General features: G+C 41.2%; 1 protein-coding gene across 1 annotated transcript in view; it reads right to left on the bottom strand.

Annotated features, from left to right (window-relative positions):
• Positions 1–13,942, bottom strand: part of KCNIP1 (Kv channel interacting protein 1) — a 600,752-nt gene that overhangs the window by 409,925 nt on the left and 176,885 nt on the right. The gene's annotated exons all lie outside the window — the stretch shown is intronic.

The raw sequence follows: 13,942 nt of genomic DNA on the forward strand, positions 1-13,942 counted from the left end.
ATGTATTAGGAAGTTTTCCATCCTCCTCTATATTTTGGAATAATTTGAGTAGAATTTGAGTAGAATTTGTATTGTGTTTTAAAGGGTCACTATGAGTCGAATCAGCCTAACAGCACACAAAACACACAACAGCAACAGCTACCATTTCAGTGAATCACATCACTATTCCCAAGATCCTAACTTTGACATGAGTATTCTTGAAAGATGAAAATCAAGACAAGTTATAGTAGATCTGGTTTTTACAGCTAAACAAGAATCTTTTCTTATGCATTATTTTTACCAACAGTATCTGGAAGTGTAGTGGTTACAAATCAGGTGGCTAACCTCAAGGTCTGCAGTTCGAAACTACCAGCTGTTCCATGGGAAAAGGTGAGTCTTTCTGCTCCCGTAAAGATTTGCAGCCTTGGAAACCCTGTGCAGGGTCACTATGAGTTGGAACCAGCTCCACGGTATTTAACAACAACAACGACATGGTATAATGGCTAAGTGCTCAGCTGCTAACCAAAAGGTTGGTGGTTCAAACACAGTTGCTCTGTGGGAGAAAGGCTTGGTGATCTATTCCCATAAACATTATAGTATTGATAACTCTATAGGACAGTTCTACTCTTTCATTTGGGGTTGTGATGAGTTGTAATTGAATCAGCAGTACCCAAACACACACCTTTAAATAATTAGCCACTGGGAGGAAGGTGAAGGGGCTGGGAGTATGTGGATTGGAAAGAAGCATGGGGATTGGAACACAGATTGAAACAGAAGAGGAATGTACTGCCTACTGTACAGCATCAAGATGCTTCAGCATAAAGTATACAAGAGCATAAAGTTCGTTCCTGCTGGAATTGAGAGGGTAGTTCTACACTTTAATGTTTCATTTTGTTTATGTAATTAATACAAGATATAAGTCTCTATAAATTCAGAAATGAAAATCAGAAACAAGTAGAAACCAATATCATTCCAATAGTCATTACATTGTCACATTGTCCCACTGATCTCAGGAAACATGAGTCACATGCACCCCTAAATCTAACACTGAAAAAGAAAGATTACTCAAACTTTTAGGATTTAGCCCTGGAACTAGGAGTAGGGTCTGCTTCCCTTGGGAGTGGGTTCCTGGACAAAACTGAGTTTGATAGCAGGGGAGTAGGGGAGAGGGAAGGAAGAAAATGGACCTGGTGGATAATCCATCATGTCAGTTCCATCCATCTTTTAGAGCACGTTCAGTTCTGTGGATATGAAGGAGTCCTTGCCTGGTTGTTTTAGGAGAGGTACCCAGAACAGAAAAATATTTTGAGACTTCTTATAACTTTGTGACATTCTCCTTTTGTTATGTTTGTCTCCTTTGTTTCCTTGTCTTATAAGCAATGAGAGAATCTGCCTGCTTGCTCCTAGGACAGGAGCATGGGAGACTGCCTTTCAATGGGAAGCCCATCCTCAAAGAGACCAACAGTTTTGTTTTTTTTTTAAAGGACACACTTTTTTTTTTCTTCTTCTTCTTTCCTTCATCCTTCCCTCTAGTCCTGTTCCTCTCTCCCTTCCCCCTTTCTGCCTTTCTTTCTTGTGTTGTGAATCAGGTGAAGGCTACAGAGCAGATCAGTTTTCTTTACAACAACTCATACATGCTTTGTTTCATCCCATTGATTCCTGTTGCTGTTAAGTTCTTTGGAGTCAGTTCTGATTCATAGCGATCTTGTATAGGGTTACTGAAGCTGTAAATTTTTGCAGGGGCAGAAAGTCTCCCATAGAGTGTCTGGTGGGTTTGAACTGCCAATCTTGTGGTTTGTAGTTCTGAGCCTATCCTTACAGCACCACCTCCATCCCATCTCATTGCTTGTAATTCCCAAAATGAAACATCACTTATCCCACTTCCTCCCTGTGTTTCCTGTTTCCATTCCTCTTTCTTTCCTAACACTTTGAATTTTATACTTGGGTAAATGCTTCCCTTTTTATCCCAAATGGTTTATTATCTTTTTTTTTTTTTTTTAATGTTTTATTGTGAATTATGTGAGAATTTACATGAGAGAGCTTTAGCTTTACATTCATCCTATCATATATTGTTTCAGTGCTATGGTTGCAATCCCCTCCATGCATCATCGACCAACCAATGGGTATACTCTGCAAGCCTGCCCCCCACACCCCCACCCCCGGTCTTCAGCACACAGCCCCTCTCCCTCTCTGGATCTAAAGTCCCAGCTGCTCCATCGCTCCACGTCATCATCTCTGCCTCCATCTCAGGCATCACTGCTTCTCTGGGCAGGGTCCTGCTCTCTGCTCTTCTCTGTTGATGGTCCTAGGGACCTCTGATTATCTTAAGGTGTGCATATGTCCTCAATGTTATTGTTCCCCTGATAGACCTGTCTATGGTTGGACTGAAAATTGATCCATGGGAATGAGTTCAGCTTCAGATCTCAAAGATGACTAAGAACTTTAGTCCCTGGGGTTCCACCAGTGTCTCTCCAATAGGCAGTCTCTATCATTGTTATGATTTTGAGTTTTGCTCCACATTTTTCTGCTACTCTATCCAGGCAGGGCCTTTTAATGTGATCTCTTTTAGAGCAGTTGGAAGGGATAGCTAGGCACCATTTAGTTCTGATCTTAGGATCGTGGAGACTGATGTTTACACTACAGCACAGCTTATAGTGGTGTATTCAAGCAGCACCTAGGCCAGTGCCTGGCACACACTGCATGGTCAGTGTACAGTTGCAGGCAAGGCGTGAAGCTGGGTATGCTGCAGAGGGAAGTAGAGCAGCGTAACAGAAAGACTCTGAGTTTGGTCGTACCTGGGTTTGAATCCCGGCATGGCTATTTTCCAGCTGTGTAACGTTGGCCATGTCTCTTATGCTCTCTGAATCTCAGTTTCTTTACCAGTAAAAAATGGAGGTCACTGACCCCCAAAGAGTTTGTGAGGATCAGAAATAATGTATGTAGAGCACAGTGCTGGGAGGAACTGAGTCAAAGGTCTCTGACTTGGGGGTAGTTTAACTGAAGGGTTGCAACTGAACAGTCGTGGTCTAGAAACTTGGGCTGCACCTAAGTCAGGCTGCCCCTGGAGAGTCTGAAAAGCAGGCTTTGGGAACAGAGAATTTGCAAAGCATGTCCTTGAACACAGCCATGACCTTTAGCTCAGTTTGCAGAAACATCTAGCTGTTCTAATTCTATTTCACCTAGCTACCCCAAGTTACATTCTTCTGATAAAGTCCTGCTTACTGCATGCACAAACAATACCAGATGTCCTTGCACTCTTTTCCCTGACCCAAGCATGTGTATAAAATAAACTTGCTGCACCTGGTCTGGGCCACAGTATCTCCATCAGAGTGCTGCATTCCACTTGGTCCCAACTTTACTTAATTCATTTGTGTCTTGTGTCTTCCTTTTCTTTCTAATCTCCCATCGCCCCTACTCGGGTTTAATCTCTCCACACCGGATGCAGAGAATAGCCAAAGCTGTTCACAGCACACAGGGCATGAGCCTGATAACTTTTGTGGTTGTCGGTTGCCATCAAGTTGACTCTGGTTCATGGTGACCCTATATACAATAGAATAAAATATTGTCCAGTTCTGTGCCATCTTGTTGGTATATTTGAGCCCATTATTGAGGCCACAGTGTATTTTGAATGTCTTTCAACCTAAGGAGCTGATCTTCAACCACCATAGACAGTCCTCAGGTTACCAAGGAGATCCATTCCTAAGTGTGTCTTTAAGACTCTGTTGTTGTTATTGTTATGTGCTGTGGAGTCGGTTCTGACTCATAGTGACCCTGTACAGGGTTTCTGAGGCTATAAATATTTACAGGAGCGGAAGGCCTCATCTTTCTCCCACGGAACAGCTGGTAGTTTCAAACTGCTGTCCCTGAGGTTCGCAGCCCAATTCGTAACCATTACGCTACCAGAGCTCCTTTAAGACTCTGTAGCTGAGTTGAAAAAGGTGGGTCAGTTCTTATTTAGTCTTAGTTTAGTGAGAGAAATGGCTCAAGCCTTTTTAATGATTTAAAATCTGCATATGCAACAAGTGAAGGTGATCTGGAGAAGTTATTGCCAGTATATCTTGGTTCACAGTGAAGGCAAATTTATATAACATTAAAGGGTTAATATCCATGAGTTAGATGCTTGTAGCCAAAGGACTGCCTGCATATCACACAATATTCTGTTGGCTAGTTTTTGTGAGTGAATTGCCAGACCTTTCTTCCTAGTCTGCCTTAGTTTGGAAACGCCACTGAAACTCTTCCACCACTGGTAACCATGTTGATATTTGAAATGCCAATGGCAAAGCTTTCAGCATCACCACAATATGATATACTGACAGACAGGTGGTAGTGGAACTTAATAGGTGCTCACTAAATGGCTGTGTGCCTCTTTCCTTCCAGACTCAAGCACTGTAGTTATTTTCAAAATTAATATGTTACATACTGATGGTGGTTATGTGCCGTAGAGTCAGTTTCGACTCATAGCCACCCTGTATAAGGTTTCCAAGGCTGTAAATTTTAACAGAGCAGAAAAGCCTCATCTCTCTCCTGTGGAACTGCTGGTAGTTTAGAACTGCTGACCGTGAGATTAGCAGCCCAACTCATAACAACTATGTTACCAAAGCTCCTTTGTTACATACTGTTGTTGTTATTAAGTGCCTTCGAGTCGATCCCGAACCATAGCGACCCTGAATAGGGTTTTAAAGGAGCAGCTGGTGAGCTTAAGCCACCGACCTTGCAGTTCAAATGACTTTACAGTCTGATGCATTAGCCCACAACACCACACTAAGACTAGGCATCCTATTTTCTCCTTCATGTTTCCATCCTAGATTTATGGATGAAGTGGCAAGAATGGGCTCCATCCCATTGCTGAGCACCACAGGTATGGTTGTATTATGAGTGGAGACATCAGCTCACTGCCCCCATCCTGAGTTACAAGGGCCCCTACAGCTCAAATCACCCACTGTATTCTCCTTGACCTTAGGGTGAGGCTGCTCTGGTTACAAGAATGCCTGATTGTCCTTCCTTGATTACTATCTCAATGACATCATTGGTATGAAGGAGGACCCTGGAGTCCACCGGAGGCCAAATTGTGGCTCCACCACTGCCTACTTCTGTAACTTTGTACAGAATGCATTTGTTTCCATATGCCTCAGTTTTCTCATCTGTAAAATAGGGATAATATTAGTATCATGTTTTATGAGAAATAAACAAATGCCTCGGGCCTGGATTATAACAAGCACTTAATACACATTAGCTGTCATAATTGGGGACCTCCAGTACCACACTATCGCTTACCCAGGTGAGCAGACCCACACAGATGGGTTTTCTTCCACAGCTGCATTTGGTCTCCATCAGCCTGCTAAAGAGGCCTCTGATTCAGAGATCACTCTTCTGACTCTCACAATGGCTGTCAGGTTTTGGGGAAGCTATTTCCATTTTGCAGATGAGAAACCTGAGGCCTGGAGTGACTAGGTAACTTCCTTAAGTCAAGACCCACTTGGCAATCTGCGGCAGAATCTGAACCTCCTCATTCCATGTCTGATGTTCTTTCTGCTGCACTGCTGAAGTCTGAGGAATTAAAGAGGTGGGCTGTTGGAGAAAAGGTCAGGGATACACTGCCTCTATCCCAGCCACTGCCAAGACCAGAAAGGGCTCTGACACACCCCCACCCTCCTCTTCCCTCACCAGGAGGCATCCAACAGAGATATGAAAAATGAGCTACTAAATGTATTATGACTTGTGAGACTGTCTTCCTAATTAAGTTTTATTAAAACAAACAATAAGACATTTTCTAACATGGGTTACCTGGTAGAGTTCTTGCTGAGGAAAGCCAGGGTCCAGAGGGAATGTGAGGGCACAGAGAGAGGCCTCAGAGACACTCTGCTGCTTCCCTGAGCTGTGAGTGCCATCCCATGAAAGGTGCTTCCTAGTCAGAGCCCACTTCAAATCCCAGCTGACTGACTTCCCTCCCCTCAGCTGTGAGACAGGGATCTGAGTAAACTGCCCTCACTTCTGGAGCCTCTGGATGGTATAAACGGTTAATGTGCTCAGAAGATTGGAGGGTTGAGTTTATCCAGAGGTGCTTTGGAAGAAAGTCCTGGTGATGTACTTCAGAAAAATCAGCTATTTATTGAAAAACCTATGGACCACAGTTATGCTCTGACGCATAAGGGCTTGCTATTTGACAGAATCTATTTAACAGCAACTGGTTTTTGTTTTGTTGTTGTTGTTGATGATGATGTTTTATTTTTTATTCTCACCTCTAAAAAGAGGTGGGCAGTAATCCATTATGGGAAAATCGGCCAACTCCTCCATGGACATATACAAAGACACCCAATTTATAGCAGTTTCTACTAGAAAAAACATTGGGGCTGAAATTATTTAAAGCAATTTCATTGTTGTTGTTGGTTTCATTGAGTTGGTTCCCACTGACCCTATATAGGGTTTCCAAGGAGCAGCTGGTGGGTTTTGAACTGCTGACCTTGAGGTTTGCAGTCCAGTGCTGATCCTACAGTGCAACATCAGGAGTACAATTAGCAGGAATTGCTTTTATAACAAAAATTAAAGAATACCTTTCACCACACACATTCCCCAGAGAGTATAAGGTAGGATGAATGGGAGGTGGTAGGTACAACTCTAAGGAGAGACAGGCCCTGCTTAGGGGATCCCATGGAGGGATTCAGGGAGGTACTAAAAGAGTAAGAAAACTCATATATGTCAGAGTAGAACTGTGAGTCATAGGGTTTTCAATGGATGCGTTTTCAGAAGTAGATCACCAGTCCTTTCTTCCAAAGCACCTCTGAGTAGACTTGAACCATCAACGTTTCTGTTATTAGCTGAGCACACTGTTTGTACCACCTAGATACTACATGGGGATTTTAATTATGCCTTGCAAGTGTTAAGGGATGGCAAGGAGTGCAGAGAAGAGTCTCGGGAGAGTCTTCCTGAGTGAGGGGGTCCCTGAGCTGAATTATGAACAGAATTTGAGTTGTTTAATAGAAGAAAGGAGAGAATGGTGAGGGAAGAGTCTCTGGATTGAAAGCTCAGAGGCATAAATAGTCACTGGTGGTAGTTATTTGTTGAGAAGTTGGTTATGACTCACAGCCACTCTGTACAGGGTTTCAGAGACTATGAATCTTTATGGGAGCAGAAAGCCTATCTTTCTGTTGTGGAACACCTGGTAGTTTCAAACTGCTGACCTTGAGGTTAGCAGCCTGACTCATAACCACTATATTCCTTGAACAGCACTAGGAAATCACAAACTCTGGCTAGTTCTGTGGAGTAAGCATTGCCGATGCGCTCTTCCGTTCCCACACAAGGATATCAACTCTACTATCTGCTTTTCCGATAACTGCCCTCACTCAATAGCCCAGAATAATGGCATTCTGGACCTCACCAGATAATAAAGTCTTGAACCTCTCTTATCTTCATCTTTTACTTAGAAAAAAAAAAAAAAAAAAAAAAAAAAGCCCTATTGAATAAGGTACTATTGTTTCTGGAGAATTAAGTGATGGGCATTCATTCCTCAGGTTTTGTTCTGAATTGAATCAAGGCAACAGAAAACTGGTACCCAAGGTAAGACAGATCCATGGAACAGAATGGAAAGGCCAGAAATAGAACCTAAAGCAAATGTGAATTCAATGCAAGACAAAGTTGGCTTCCAATTCTGAAAGAATAAGAATAATCAGTCAAGGGACATTTGACTTGCCATTTAGAATAAAACAAAGGTGAATCCCCACACGGCACATCCAACTGCAATTGATCAGACAGTTAAATGTTTAAGAAGAAAAATTGAGACAACAGAATATAGGAAGAAAACACAGATAATGCTATGTAATATTGGAGCAGTGAAAATCATTGCAAGACAACAGCAATCTCGAAAGCCATCAAAGCTGACAAATTTGACTTAACAACATTAAAACTTCCATATGCCACAATAACATGCATGAAGTCCAAAGAAAACATAGTAACATGAGAAAGAGACTTTCAATGGGAAAATTCTGTGAGGAATTATAGAGTAGGAGATGAGATGACATGGTTAGGTTTATATTCTGAAAAAGGCATCTCTCTCACTATAGTTGTTACGTTCTGTCCAGTGGCTTCCGACTAAATGCAACCCTGCATATGGTTTCCGAGGAGCGGCTGATGAGCTTGAACTACTGACCTTGCAGTTCAAACAACCTTGCAGTCCAACGCATAAACCCACAGCGCCACACCAAGACATGTAAACTCAGAGGGCAGCCCCTGAGTGTGAGCACAAAAGCGGTGTCTCAGTTAGATAATGCTGCTATAACCCAATCACCGCAAGTGGGTGGCTTTAACAATTGGAAGTTAATTACCTCCCAGTTTTGGAGACTGAAAACCCAAATTAGGCCCTAGGCCACACTGATTCCTTCTGTGGACCTCTCTCCTAGTTTCAGATGTCTGTCAATATTCCTCTGTATTTCTTTGTTTGTATACAATCCTCACACGGTGTCTTTCTCCTGTGTATTTCTCTGAAGTTATTCTGTTTTTTGTATAGCTCAGAAATCATTAGGTTTAGAACTCCACCCTTCTCTGATATGAGTTCAGTAACATGACAAAAGGAAATCTCTAATTCCAAACAGGGTTGTATTTACAAGTACAGGGGTTAGGATTCCAACACATAATTTAGGGGACACAATTCCATATCCGGTGGTATAGAGATGAGAGGAAAGGTTGTTGTAACAGAACAAATAAGAGATGATGGCAGTTTGGGGCAGGTGGGGGGTAGGACAACTAGCAGTGTGCCAACCTGGGAGATATGTGAGAATTGAAATCTACATGGGGGTTTGGTGGTGCATTGGACAAAGGGGCTCAGAAAGGAGAAGAGGAGGTCAAAGATGGCTTCCAGTTCCAGGCTGATGTTGGTGGTACCATCTACCAAGACAGGACAGACAGGAAAGCATAGATTTGGAGAGAGGTGGTTTTTAAAAGTTTTGCTGCTGTTGACATGTCTTTGAGCAAGGCCAGCTTCATGAATGTACAACCTGTGTAGTCACACAGGAACCCACACTACTTAGTTTAAAGCTCTGCTGTCACCATCTTGAATTTTGCATTTTCATTTTTTTTTCTAACTTTTTATTTTGAATTGAGTATGGTTCACAGGCCAGATCATCAGTTTTGCATTCAACAAATTCAACAAATCATATACTTTGCTTCATTATATGGCTGTGATCCCCTCCATGAACCAACAGCCAACAGCATTTACCTCTATTCACTCCAACCACAGTGCAATTCATTTTACACCAGGTCCATACATTATGGTATGCCTCTGAGTACCCAGAAGTGTTTTTGTTGTTAGCTGTGTTTGAGTTGGTTTTGATTCATGGTGATCCTGTGCACAACAGGATCAAACCTTTGTGACCCATAAGTTGCACTGGCTGACTTTCATAAATAGATTGCCTGTAATTTCTTCCTAATCTTAGCCTGTAAACTTCACTGAAACATGTTAAGTAGATGCTGCTATAGTAGTTCTCCAGAACTATTTTAAGCTAAGAGTTGGTTTCTGGGCTGGAGATAGAAAACTGTGGGGATCATCTGCATGGGGTGACAACTGAAACCTTGGGTATGGATGTACTTGCTTCAGGAAAAAAGTTGAAATGGAAAGAGGATACCCCAGGCCCAAGCTTTGAGAGACTCGTAGATTTAATGTCTAGGTAGAAGAGCATGTGAGAATGGAAGAAGCTGGTGGAGCAGCAGGAGAAGACAGGGGAGTGTGGGAAGCTACGGAAAGGGAGTGGATCCAAAATGAGAGCACAGTCACAATGTCAAAAGCCAGAGATGAAGAAAAGGAGAGTGAGAATGGAAAGCCTTCTACTGGATTTGTAAACATGGTGGTCCGCTGTGCTCTTGAGGAGTGCTGCTTTTGTACTGTAGGAGTGGGATGGAGCGTATGAGAAGAGGGAGTGGAAGCTGTGAGGGCAGTAACTGTTGTGAGAAGTTTGGCCATGATCATGGGACAGGAATAAGGCCACAAAGGAGGGTGAGGGTAATTGTTAAGTGCCTTTGAGTCAGTTTCAACTCATAGTGACCCATACACTACAGAAGGGAATGGTGACCCATCCTCACAATTATTGCCATGTTTGTGCCAATTGTTGTAACCACTATGTCAATCCATCTTCTTGAGCGTCTTCTTCTTTTTCTCTGACCCTCTGCTTTACCTGGTGAGGCACTATAGGCTAAGCACTGGACTGCTAGCTGCAAGATCAGCATTTCAAACCCACCAGCAGCTTCTCTGAAATCCTGTACAGTGTCTCTGTGAGTTGGAACTGACTCAACAGTGCTGAACAACAACTGAGTTACTGAGTATGATATCCTTCTCTGGGGACTGCTTCCTCCTGAGAGCATGTCTAAAGTCTCACCATCCTTCCTCTGAGGAACATTCTGACGCTACTTCTCACAAGACAGATTTGTTTGTTCTGACAGTCAGTGGTATATTTCACATTCTTCACCAACACCATAATTCAAAGACATCAATTCTTTTTCATCTTCCTTATTCATTGCCCATCTCTTGCATGCATACGAAATCTATTTAAGGGTGGAAGAGGTAGGGTAAGAAGAAGGGTGAGGGATAGAGGAGGAAGTTGTTATTATTATTATTATTATATTTATTCTTTTTTTTTTAAGTTTTTATTGTGAATTGGGTGATAGTTTACATGGGAGAACATCAGTTTTACATTCATTCTATCATTATTTCATTTCATTGCAATGATTACAATCAAGAAAGTTATTTTTGCCTTTATTTTTATGAGCGACGTGAACATGTTTCTAGATAGTTAAAAAAAGAAAATATTGCAATAAAGTTGGTCCCATCCCATGGTGACTCCCTGTGTGTCAGAATAGAAATGTGCTCCATCAGGTTTTCAGTGGCTGAGTTTTTGGAGTAATGTCACCAGGAGTTTCTTCTCCGGTACCTCTGGGTAGCTATGAACCTCCAACCTTTCAGTTAGCAGTCAAACACATTAGTCATTTACACCAAACAAGGACTCTTTATAAGAGACACTGTTAAGCCAAAAACTTGTTGTTGTTAGGTGCTGTCTAGTCAGTTCAGGGTTATGGTATCTGTGTATAGGGTTTCCAAGAAGCTGGTAGGTTTGAACTGATGACCTTATAGTTCATAGTCTAGTGCTACAGCACCAAGCCAGGAGTCCAAAACCTAGATACCCAATATTAGGCATGGGATAAACCTATTTGTATTAAAAAGGGATGAAGTTCAAAGGTGTATACAAAGAAAATTTCTGGGAGCATACACAAGAAACTCACACTAATGGTTATGTCTTTGGACTAGGTCTCGAGGGTTCACCTTTTTATATGTATACTGTTTGAATTTTTAATCAGCCATATTTTTCTTATAATCAAAAACTATTAATTTGATGACCCCAAGGGTAGCTCTTGGACATTCAAATTATTCAAAGATTTCTTTGGTTTTCAAAATTAATATTCAATTTATTAAAGTTACAAATTCTTATAAACCCAAGTTCTTTCATTAGCTTTTAAGTTCAGCTTACAAATCTTATTATTTATTTATAAGTCTAGCAATTGTTAACAATCACTTTTAAGGGGACCTTTGAGAAATGTTTTGTTTCATTTACAAATGTGTTTAATTAAATCTAAACATTGTAAAGTACGTTTATAGATTTAATGTATTTTAATTCCTTTTTAAGTACTTCAGTTGTCTAACAAACCTTAAGCACTTAAGTAATTACTATAAATCTAATTTATTAAATTTATAAATATGTCAAAAGTTAAATTATTTTAGATTCGAATAGTCAAATTTAGTAAGATTTCAGCTTAAAAATCTGAAGTCTAAATTAATTACTCAATTGCTCTTTTTATATTAAAATGGAGAAATGAATCTATGACTCTTAAGGGACATATTTTCTTAAACATTGCAAGCACGTAAGCACTGCTTATCTCAAATCACAAATATCTTAATACTAAGGCGATGATTTTCTTCTACATTTCTATACTTCATTCCAAATCTTTCCAGGATTAAAAGAGATTCCCCTACTGTGGGCTGAAGCTTCTACCTCACCAGATTCTTCTTCTTCTACAGCACACAGCTATATTATATTTCCCAGCCTCCTTTGCAGATAGGTATGTCCATGTGACTGAACTCTAGACAGTAAAATGGAAGAAGAAATGATGTAAGCCTTCTCTAGATCTGGTCTATTCCTACGTAAGTAGACCATTTCCCCAGACAGCCTAAACTAGTTCTTTCTTTTTATCATTTTTTGTTTCCTTGTTAACAAGACTAACAAAACAGTCTTAGGCTCAACATCAGTTCATCTGACAACGTGTCTTAATATATTCAAATTTTAAACAGCAAGTTAAGTAGAGCCCCTAATATTGAGAGCATGTCTCAAATGATACAGTTCATTTGGAGATGATGACTTGTACTTTTCACTTTGTTATAGGAAAGAAGAGATTCCATCTTAGATATATAAATATTATGATGTTGTTAAGTGCTGTTGAGTCCATTCTCACTCATAGTGACCCTATACAGGATTTCCAAGTAGCAGCTTGTGGGTTTGAACCACCAGCCTTGTGGTTTCCAGTCCAGAGCTTGTTCTATGGCACCATACCAGGAGTCCATAAATACTATTGTTGTTGTTGTTAATTACGATGGAGTCGGTTCCAACTCATAGTGACCCTACACCAGGATTTCTCGAGGCTGCAAGTCTTTGTTGCTGTTGTATGCTGTGGAGTTGGTTCTGACTCATAGCGACCCTGTACAGGGTTTCTGAGGCTGTAAATCTTTACGGGAGCAGAAACCTCATCTTTCTCCCACAGAACACCTGGTAGTTTCGAACTGGCGACTTTGAGGTTAGCAGCCTGATTTGTAACCACTACGCTATAAGAGCATATTTATTAAGTCATAAACAGGAGTTAAGACGAGACAAAGATCACCCAGGTGAGGGAAATCATCAACAAGAAGCCTTGATGAGTTTCCAAAGTTCTAGCTCTATGTAAAGATCTATTATGTTGTTGTTGTTAAGTGCCCCTGTCAATTTGGTTCTGACCCATAGCGACCCTGTATAGGGTTTACAAGGAGTGACTGATGGGTTTGAACCATTGGCTTTACAGTTCAAACTGACCTATGGTCCAGTGCATTATCCTACAGCACCACACCAGGACTCTGATGACCTTTTATAGGGCACAGAAAACAAAGGACTCTTCTCCCACAACCAGGACCGATGGCAGCAATGTGTCACATACACATGCTGGGTTTATGGAAAGCAGAGAGGATTATTACAGATAGGAATGCTTACATACTGTCTCTGAGGCTTTCAGTGTATGACATCACAATAAGACGATCAGTAAAAGGGGTGTCCAGGAATGTTCCTGTGAGAGCCAGCAGGGGGATATGGCCCCAAACCCACTTTCAAATATACTACTTCTAACTCTGGCAGTTCAGCCATCAGAAGTGCAGGCACTCAAGAAAAACTGGCATCTGAACGCTTAAACCTTGGCACAAGATGGAATTAAACTTTGCCTTGCTGGAGTCTTTCCCAGTGAAAAAGCCTTCAGGTTTCATACATTATAGAAACTTTATACACTTCTAATTTTCTTAAACAATATATTGTGCTTTAGGTTAAAGTTTACATAGCAAATTAGTTTTCCCAATCAATGTTTCATACATAAATTGTTCTCTGACTGCTGTAACTACAATGTGCTAGCATTCTTTCTATTTTCTCCTTGAGTTCTCTGTTTCCATATTTTCCAATGTCTCTAACCCTCCTTGTCTTCTCATCTTTGGTTTCGACAAACATTGCCCTGTTGGTCTCCTATTGTTGATTGTTCTGAGAAGCACATTTTTCATGTTGCTTGTTTTACAGTCCTGTCTATTGTTTGCCCGGAAGGTGGCCTCTGGGAGTATTTTCAGTACAACCTTGCTTGCTGAAAGTGAAGAGGACTTGAAACATTTACTGATGAAGGTCAAAGAGCACAGCCTTTGGTATGG

This window comes from Chrysochloris asiatica, unplaced genomic scaffold (assembly GCF_000296735.1).
Source record: "Chrysochloris asiatica unplaced genomic scaffold, ChrAsi1.0 scaffold00071, whole genome shotgun sequence".
NCBI classification, from domain to species: Eukaryota; Metazoa; Chordata; class Mammalia; order Afrosoricida; family Chrysochloridae; genus Chrysochloris; species Chrysochloris asiatica.